General features: G+C 33.9%; 1 protein-coding gene across 1 annotated transcript in view; it reads right to left on the reverse strand.

The window, feature by feature from the left end:
* Positions 1 to 8,792, reverse strand: part of Gdap2 (ganglioside induced differentiation associated protein 2) — a 117,169-nt gene extending 108,377 nt beyond the window's left edge. The window contains exon 1 of the mRNA XM_076115789.1: positions 8,651 to 8,792. The gene's annotated coding sequence lies outside the window, so the exon portion shown is untranslated. The remainder of the gene's footprint in view (positions 1 to 8,650) is intronic.
* Positions 8,793 to 9,695: the final 903 nt, after the last annotated feature.

Genomic DNA, 9,695 nt, shown 5'->3' on the forward strand with positions numbered 1-9,695 from the left:
ATGGTCTTAACAAAATATCCAGCTATATTAGAAGTCAATATAGTAACGCCCCCTTTCGCTGATAAATTGCTAGAAAGAAATAAGACTATCAACAAAAGATAAAATAAGTCAAAGAAAACTTAGAGAATAAATTCGTTGAAAAGTTGCCAATAATCTTAGTAATAATTTACCGTATAGATAATAAATTTAATGCGATCTTTATTGCAACCGCAAATTGGACAATGAGATCTAGAACATAAATAACGTTCTTGGCGACATCGAACAGTATGCCTAAGTTAAACATCAATAATTAAACTAGAAGCTACTAAACAAAACGAATCGCAACAACATAAGGACGCAACAGCAACACGGGGAATTTTCGGCGAGAAGTAATAAATAAAAATTTTCTGAAAATAAAACCTAGGGATTCAAAAATAGACATCTTCCTGAAAAGAAAAACTATAAAGCTTTCTAAAATAGTAAAGCGGAAGTATTTATCGCCACAGTACAAAAATAGTTACCACCATCCAACCGTTTATTAAAAAATATTTCTACGGCTATTTTGCCCACAAGAAGCTACAAAAATGTCATCCAAATACACAAACTGAGCATAATCGTGTTCTAATGACTCAAGTTACGTCGTTATCCATCGATAACACTTCAACTAACGAGTGCGGGGCGGGGTCTGTAAAAACTACAACGCTTCGGAATGTTAACGATACCATTCATAATGTTTTGTGTGACGTGGAAGACACTAGCTTTTAACTACCAACTACTATTTTGTTTCTATTGGTGGGACTAGTTATTACTAGTTAATATCTAATTACTACTAATTTCCGGCTAATTCATCTGGGGTCAAGAATGAAGAAACTGTAAAGCAATAGTAACTTTTTGATGACAGATGAATCGATCTTGAGGTAACTAATATGCACAGAGATCCAAATAATACAGCAGTTGAATAAGACACAAAGATCTGAACTTCTCAACGTAGCTTCAAAGCCAACCTACTACTAACTAATTAAAATCCTGCACATAACGATTACGCCAAAAGCAGGTCATCCATTCTACAAAGTTCGTCTAAGCATTAAAATTCTTCACGAACGAAAGAGCAAAACACACAAGACGCTTTGCTTCTTCAAACAGCATCTCACCTAAACCTTCAAGCTTCCGAAGGTCCGACTTCAAGGTAATCTAAACGAAGGGTACATAGAAAAATCTATTATTGAATACAGGACAAGTTTCAATGGCCTCCATTCGCATCCGTAGCATGACATTCAATGAATGAAATGGCGTGCTAAAAATAGGCACTGGCTGCAGGGATTAAACCTGAATGGGACACGCCCCCCCCCCACGGCCGCCTGGTAAATAGGGCAGTGTGTCAGTTGTGACGTAACGACCTCTGACGTCACCGACGCATCCCAGGTGAAGCCAGAAATAGGTCACTGTGCACGTAAGCAATGTCTTAATACATTGTTTAATTGTTCAATTGAGGTGACAATAATTGCGACTAATTTCAGTACTGCAGATAAAATTTGGGGGAAAGTTTAAACTTTCAATAGCAGAAACAAAAAACAAAACTATTATTAATAAAAATTAAGGATTCAGGTATTCTTTGTCTCAGAAAAAAAAATTAACATACAAATTTTCTGATGGTGATGAAAAATATTGTCATTGTAGCGCCTACCGCTTTTCACGAGCAACGAGACTCGAGAGCGCACATTTCATTGATGAATGATCAAACAAAGGAGTAGTGACCTGCTTCGCTGCTTTCAAATCAATATTGTGCAGGGTTGGTGCTGGCATTCATTGTGGAAGACAATGGGTCTCACTGGGTGCTTTGATGATGATTGTATTCATTTATTTAAATTATATCAGAAATGTTGGCACAAAGCCACACTGCAGGGGTAACGATGGTTCGTTGTTTTGCTCTAATATTTCCAAACTATTTTTCCATCTTAGCTGCACCCGTTAAGCCGAAAAATAATAGTAGTTAATAGTTAAACGTAACGTAAAAGTAGTTAGTAGTTAATAGTTTACGTCGACCGATCAAAATCTTGTGGGACTAAGTAATTTACTTTTGCACGCGGAAAAACAAACCATTTGACAAATAAGCAGGCGGAAATCACAAGAATACGAGCTTAGTCATATAGTATCCCAAATGCTTTAGCAAGGCTTGTTTTAAAACTTATTTCTGCTCACAGATATCGGCCATTTTCCTACAGCAAGGTTCACAAAAACCATAGCTCAGAAATCCCTTTCCATAGCTAATCCGCTTTATTTGACGGTTGCATGACACGAAAGACGTTCGATCAAAGTTCAGTCAAAAATGACGTTGCTTTTATGGAGCCGCCACGATTGACAAGCAAGGGATTGTTTCTGGCATCGTAAAAGTTAGCATCGGCGAAATTGACGTAATTTACTTAGCGTATAAAAGGGATTCTTATCTGTTTATATATCTACTGTTTATAAATTGTTAGGCAATGAGGAAGGATCCCGAAATAGGGCTGTATTTGCTTGTTACAACCGGAATAGGCCCCCAAAAATCTTATTGCCACAATCGTTGCATAAGACAATTTGATGTTATCCTCTTTCATAAATCCTATTCTACACGTTTACCCGAAATTATAATTTTAAAGAAGGTTTAAATTTCGATTTTGAAATAGCTTTCAGTAGCTCAACAAAAAGACATTTTTGGAGCAGCCGGGGATAATAGTTAATTCTTTTTAAACTGGGAAACATGGTAAATAAAATAGCACAAATAGCGTGTGGTCCGCCCGCATTACAAGATACATAGCGACATAAATGTGCTGGAATAGTGGACACAACGTTGTAAAACGTTCCAAATATTTAAGCTTTCGGCTTCACAAATAAAAGTATTCTCTGTAGCTCAAACGAAACAAGTATAGTACTATAGTTTGACAACTTAGAGGGTCTTGGCATGCACGATTTATCTAGATTATAGGTAATGAATAATTATGTGTATTTCCAAAATAAAGTTACTGTATCAAACATGCCACTATAGTAACTTTTAAACTCTCGGGTTACACGTTTTTCTGCACGGTTCGGTACAATCTCGGTCTAAACGTTAGGCATTCCAAGTTAAAATGCGTGTTCGCGTTATTCAAATTCAAATACAAAATATCCTTTATTTCTTAACTTCTTACAAAGTACTTGAAATAGTTAATATATTGTATTTTTGTCCGTTTCGAGAAAGCTGGTTGCTCGTGAGATGAAACGACAAGAAACCCAAAGCTTGCTCTTTTAAAATGTCAATATGTTTATTACTTTTTTTGTATCGATGATTTATTGTGTGTAATAATCAGTAATTAAAAAGACAGTCACAAATCTTAAAATTCTAATATCCTATTATTTATACTATGCTACCGTTAGCAGCATAAGCCTGGAGGTTATTAATGCTCTAAATTCTGAATGTTGTAACGACAGCCGCTTGAATACTAGGCGTTGTACTAAGTTGTCGCACTGTACATATTTTTCTCTTTTATAGTCTGCCACCGAAACACCCATTATAAAACCTACAATGGGAGTAAAAGGGATTCTTAAGAGCCAGATGGCCGACGTTACGTAATAATAAATGTTATTATCATTTTAGTATCATGGCGGAGCGAGTGGTCTCCCACAGAATGAAAAGGGCGTAAATACAAAGTTACTGCAGTACCTACATTTTGGCTTTGAAGATAAGTTTCTGGGGTATACCTTAGACACTTAAGACATAGATAGTCTATTGAAAAAAAAAAATATGTGCAGGTCATATTTCTTGACTTATCAAATGAACTATATGGAATGATAAAATATAAGAAAGGTTTAGAAAATACAGTTTTGGTAATGCAACCGAATAAGTAACGATCTTTGTTAAACTTTCGCGTAAAGCACCCTATAATTGACTCCCAAATAACTCTCCCATTTCATAGGCCAATTGGCTAAAACATGGTCATCTAGGGTCCGATTTGGGACAGGCTGGGAAAATGCGCTTTTGTTTTTTTTCTCGAGGAATAAAAAAAACTACATTCGCATTGTCACACCTAATTCACGTCAAAAGAAGCATAAAGATAAGGATTCTATTCTTTAACATATTTATGAAGCGGAACATAACTTGAGCACGTTTTATTTTCTTTCAACGTTCATTGTACACTGCGCATTTTCACTTCACTTTCGCATGTGTGCTATTGTTTGTGCTATTGTTTTAATGTATTGTTATGTAAAGTATGAAAACTATGACTAATGGAAACTAGGTTTAGTATAATAGTGATCTAAAAGTAAAAGTGAGAATTTAAAAATCTAGTTAAAATAATCCTATTATATAGCTATTGTTTTTGTTTGTGTTTCTATGTTTTTTACTAATTCCAAATCAGATCTGGGGCCTACCAAATTGTTTTTTCAGATATTTATCGATTACTGACTGACTTACGAACTGGAGGTTGCAGAAATTACCTGTAAATGGGGCTTTCCTTTTATTTAATACAACTTTAATTGTGGACTTATTCTAAACCTGTCCTTAGAAGCATAACATTATATTAAAATGGTGTTACTGTTGTCTAATAATGTTTTAAGCGATTACTTATTCCGTAAATATGAAACAACAAAAAGGAAATTATTCATTGTTAAACCGCACGATTACAACTGTCCAAACCATAAGACGGATGGCGGAGGTCAGACAATGGCCACTTGGAATAAATCAAATGCATTACAGAAGACCGCAACGACGTACTTTACTAAATACTCCATTCGAGGAGGGAAAATTAGTAGAGATGTAGGATTATCAATTCCTACTGTGAAGAAAGAGACAGTTCTAGAAAGTGACGTGTTCTTCTGTTAAGAAAGTTCTAGAAGGCGCTACTTTGCGTAGAAAATTAGGACAAAGAAGACCGATGTAGTGAAATATTTTTTTTTACAATGGTTTATTTTATCCTAATCGTGGTAAGAAAACTATTTTGCAAAACAAGTTTAAGTCATATGCACTAAAGTGCAGTAATCTGGGCACATCTCCTAACTTACTTTAGCTGCTGGGAAACCTAAACTAACAACTTTATACCGGTAAAGTAACTGGGTTTTTATGATAACCGTGGATTTTTCCCGCACCTAAAATAATGTACATCTATAGATTGCATGCATGATGCATTTTTTCTTAGACGAGGAAAGTAAAAGTTAGTCAATGCACCCACATATTACCAATAGTCCATACCTAACTTAAAAGACTTTAAACTTAACTCCCTAACTTCAAATCTCAGAGCAATTTGCATAAAAAGACTAAAGATATAACTAAAGATGGAAGCTCGGAAAGTTTTATCAGTTTAAAAGACATTCGATGTAGCACGGTTAACCTCATTCCGGGATCTTTTTGGCTGTGTTCCAAACGGATACCTACGTACTGTCGTTTAGCATTCATACAGGGGAAGTGTCGGTTAAAGTTAGGAGTTTACTCGTGCATGCAGTTTGAGGGTAGTTCGAAAATCTTTGGGAGAAGATTGTGTAGTTTAGGTATAAGTATTGAAAAGTTTTGATTAATTATTGAATACCGCAGCAGGGAGTCATCTCTAATTCGATGAAATGTCTAAGCAAAGTTATTCCATTTCTATAGTGCGGATTTTTGCTCCAAGCTAAGGAACAAACATTATATGCGGTATGTGTATCGGATTATGGTATGATCTACCAGCTTATGAGAGACTTGCAAGAGTACGACAACCACCAAAAATGCGATCTTAATGACTTCGAGTCTGTACATTACCGAATTCTAAAACCTAAAAAGAATATTTTAAGTAGTATGTCATTACTCGTTATTTTTGCTTTACAACGCTAATTACGTCAATATTTACGAAAATGAACGTTGCAAATATGCGGTGACGATACTAATTGATATGTCACAGTGCGGTCACGAATTCGCTGAATGTGGCGAAAACATCCCTTTTGGTAAAACCGATCCAATAATTTCCACTTTTCACCGGTAAAAAGTAATATCGACGTTACTGTAGTAAGACCACTTAATAAAGAGCCTTGTCTGCAGCGTTTGCGGTTCTTGAAAGTAAACAAAATCCAAATGTTCGAGCAACAGCGAAATTTTAAGAGCTAACGGTGGCCTATTTGATACATCTAGTTTATTTTGGAAATACAAATCGGACATTTCAAGGTTCTCTACTAAGTTGTCGAACTATAGGTACCATTCTTTTGTTACCAGAACATTAACATACTGCCACAACGATGACGCAAGTGTTAATCATCAAAGCATCTCATTCCAACCTCGCCATTGTCTTTATAACAAGAAGTCAACAAAAAAAAGTAAAAACTAGGTCATAGGTATGCTTATTAAAAAAGAAAAAGAAAAAAAAGGCTCTTGCTTTCGTGAGATGCGCTACTTAATGTTTGCTCTGTGCATATGTCAAGAAACCGTGATGAGGTCGGATGAAATGAGGTCTTGGTACAAAGCTGCAAAGGTTGCTCAGACAGGTGATGCCAACATCACGGAGCGGAATGATGACGTAAATGTTTTTGAAGTTTTGTGCCAAAGGTGCATAGGATGTAGGTGTCTTGGTATAATATATCTCCTTAGGTATTGGTGTTAGGTAACATGGCTGTATTTTGGTTTGAAATTTTGTGCTGTTCATAAATAGGTCAGTATATAATAAAGTATTGCACATTAAGAACATGGAAAGTTTTAAATTTGTAAACAAAGTAATAAAGTACTCAAAAATATTTTTCTTAATATAAGAATCTCAACTTTAGACCTAACCCCTTCTTCATTACGGGAGGAGACCCTTGTCCATCAGTGGGACACTGATGGACGGACTAAAGGCTGTAAGTGCCGTTTTGAAATTGCTTATTTTTGTCACAATAGCGTAATCGAAGCTAGGTACTTACAATGTAAACTTAAAGTAACTTCCTAGAATTCTTTTGAAACAAAATTACTTATAGAAAAAAAGTAACCAAACACTTAGTTAATTCATTCATTAAAAAATATATTCAATGCTAACTAATAGAGGTTGCAATTAAAAAGTAATAGTAATGAATAATGCAGACATTATTGATTCATCTCATTAATAATTAATAGTTGCAATTATTAACATTGTGACTTAAATGAAGGCTGATTGTAACAGGCTTTTTGCTAATTAGAAATAAAAAGGGCCAAGTGCGAGTCGGACCCGCGCACGAAGGGAACTTGTTTTTTTCTCGTGTGTTTTTAGTACGAAACTAAAAACACACGAAAAAAACAAGTTTATTGTATGGAGACGCGATGTTTTTATTTTCAGTATTTCTTGATATAGCTAAATTTCAGCTTTCTAGCTATTACGGTTTACGAGATACAGCCTGGTGACAGACGGACAAACAGCAGAGGCTCAGTAATAGGATTTCATTTTAACCCTTTGGGTAAGGAATCCTAAAAAGTAATGGTAGCCATTTACTTAGTAAGTTGAAGGTGGTCAATTGTTTCTTAAAGTTATTCTCTTTTGAAGAACAATTTTGATTGACAATTGATGAGATTAGGTTTAATTAAGGCAATGGTAATAATGTTAGAAGTTTTCAAGAAGGCTTTTAAGGCGGTTAATAAAAATTACAAATCACCTAGGTACCTATATAAGTCATAAATATTTTTTAATTATTACTATTTTTTAGTGGTATTGCTATTCACTTTATTTTACTTATTATTAAATTTTCCTTTCCTTTTTTTATTGATATTTTTAATAACTTATGAAGATGCAACACATTCTAAAAAAAGGTAACATCTATTAGCTTACCTACATGATAATGAGCAATAACTTTTATTAACTGTGAATAATATTTATTAATTATTATAATTTAATACTAATGAGGCATACCTATATAAAAATACAGTGTTAATTAATTATTAATTTAGTTAATATTTTTAAAGATTATTTCTAAGTTAGTAGACATTAAAAGTACTTTAATAAGTTATTGTTAAATTATTAACTATTTAAATGAATGTTGAATTAACAGCCCTATCAAACAGTGCAGTGAAGTTCCAACAGATGTTTCATCTCATTCTACTGAACTAGAGTGAGGGAGACAGAACATTGTTGATCAATATTTGTGAGTAAAAATGTAGTAAATATCAAGATAATATTAATATCAGTTTTATAATTATAATAGGCATTTTATGTAAAATTAAATTGATGAAATAACACTTAAATTATGAGTCATGTTGTGGTATAAAAGATAAATATTTAGCTAATTATATAATTTGCTAAATAAACAAATAAGTCAAGTACCTAATTAGGTATTTAATAAACGGATTATTTTAATTTAGTAATGATAATATTTAATGACGTCTTATTAACGTAATAATATTAAGTGTCGGGTTTTATTAGATATTTTTTTAATGACCTTATATTTTTTAATAAATAAATGCTGACTAGAACTATGAATAAATAAATACTCATAATATTCGTTGCCCAAAAAAAAAAAACAATTTGCCATAATTTATATATTACTATACCCAACCAATTCATCAATATCACGGTCATATAAAAAATCAATAGACAAAAGTAGTAATAGTTTTCACGCACAATACGAGAGTAAAGTAAAATACGTAAAGTGTACGTCTCTCACCCCTACGCGATGCCTGACATTGGCCTTTCTATCCCCCACACAATCAATACAGATTGTAAACCACTATTGTAAAGAAAACAAGCAAAGTACTCACATACTATGACAGGAAAGTCGAAGGAAACAACACAAACACTAAGGAACCAAGTCGCGAGTCAATAATTACAGTGTTAATTCAATAAAATATTAGGAAAAATCTACTGAAACAGACTACCCAACGACTAGCGGCCGCCCATTTTGTTGCCTGTCAATTTTCAGCTTGCCAGCCTGAAATACGCCCGGAAAATTCAGGTGCGTTCAAATACCATAATAATATTATTTATAGATTTGAGGCTGCTTGCAAGTTTTAAGTTAGAAGAAGTTTCGTGTGGTACTTTTTTGCTTTGTATGTAAACGAAACAATTATTTGACTACACCGAAGATACACACGCGATGTTAAATTTTCTATTATCTTAATATCGTAAGTTTACTTTAGCAATTTGCCTCTTTCTGCTCTATAAGGCACTTACAAACCATTGTCCTGATCGAAGATTGAAATCTACAATCACTTAAATCCAGTTAATATTAAACATTGCGGGTTTTATCAAAACTGTATTTTCATTATGAACCAAACAACTTGAAAATCAAACAGCGCGGTTACCTGTTTTTGCAAAACAAGAGTTGCGACTAGCAGTGCCATCTAGAATTGCCATCGGAACCATTTCAAGGAAAATACTTTTCCTTTCATGAACAGCGCACGTGTGCGCTCTATAGGTAATGTTTGTGGTAAGTACTATTGTTGCAAGTGTGACGTATTTGCGATAGATGTCGTTACATGCCTCGTTTATTTTTTAATGAAAATAACATTATTTTTTACCATTTTTAACACGAAACTAATAATAATAATTGCTCTAACGTGTTGGTTAATTCTCTATTAAAACATGTTAACATGTTCCTTAAATCCTATTAACAAAAAAGTAAAAAAAACTACGAAAGTGTAATTTTAAAACAATTTTATTACGAGAAACATCAATCACTGTGTAGTCACAGTAGTAGGCATTTGCATAGGTACAGCTTTTATAGTTAAATTGGGGAAGATATACAGTTTAGCGACATCGAAGCGACGGCTGGTGCAGAAGTTGTCGTACTGGTCGTAGGCCAGT

Source organism: Anticarsia gemmatalis, chromosome 6, assembly GCF_050436995.1.
Source record: "Anticarsia gemmatalis isolate Benzon Research Colony breed Stoneville strain chromosome 6, ilAntGemm2 primary, whole genome shotgun sequence".
NCBI lineage: Eukaryota > Metazoa > Arthropoda > Insecta > Lepidoptera > Erebidae > Anticarsia > Anticarsia gemmatalis.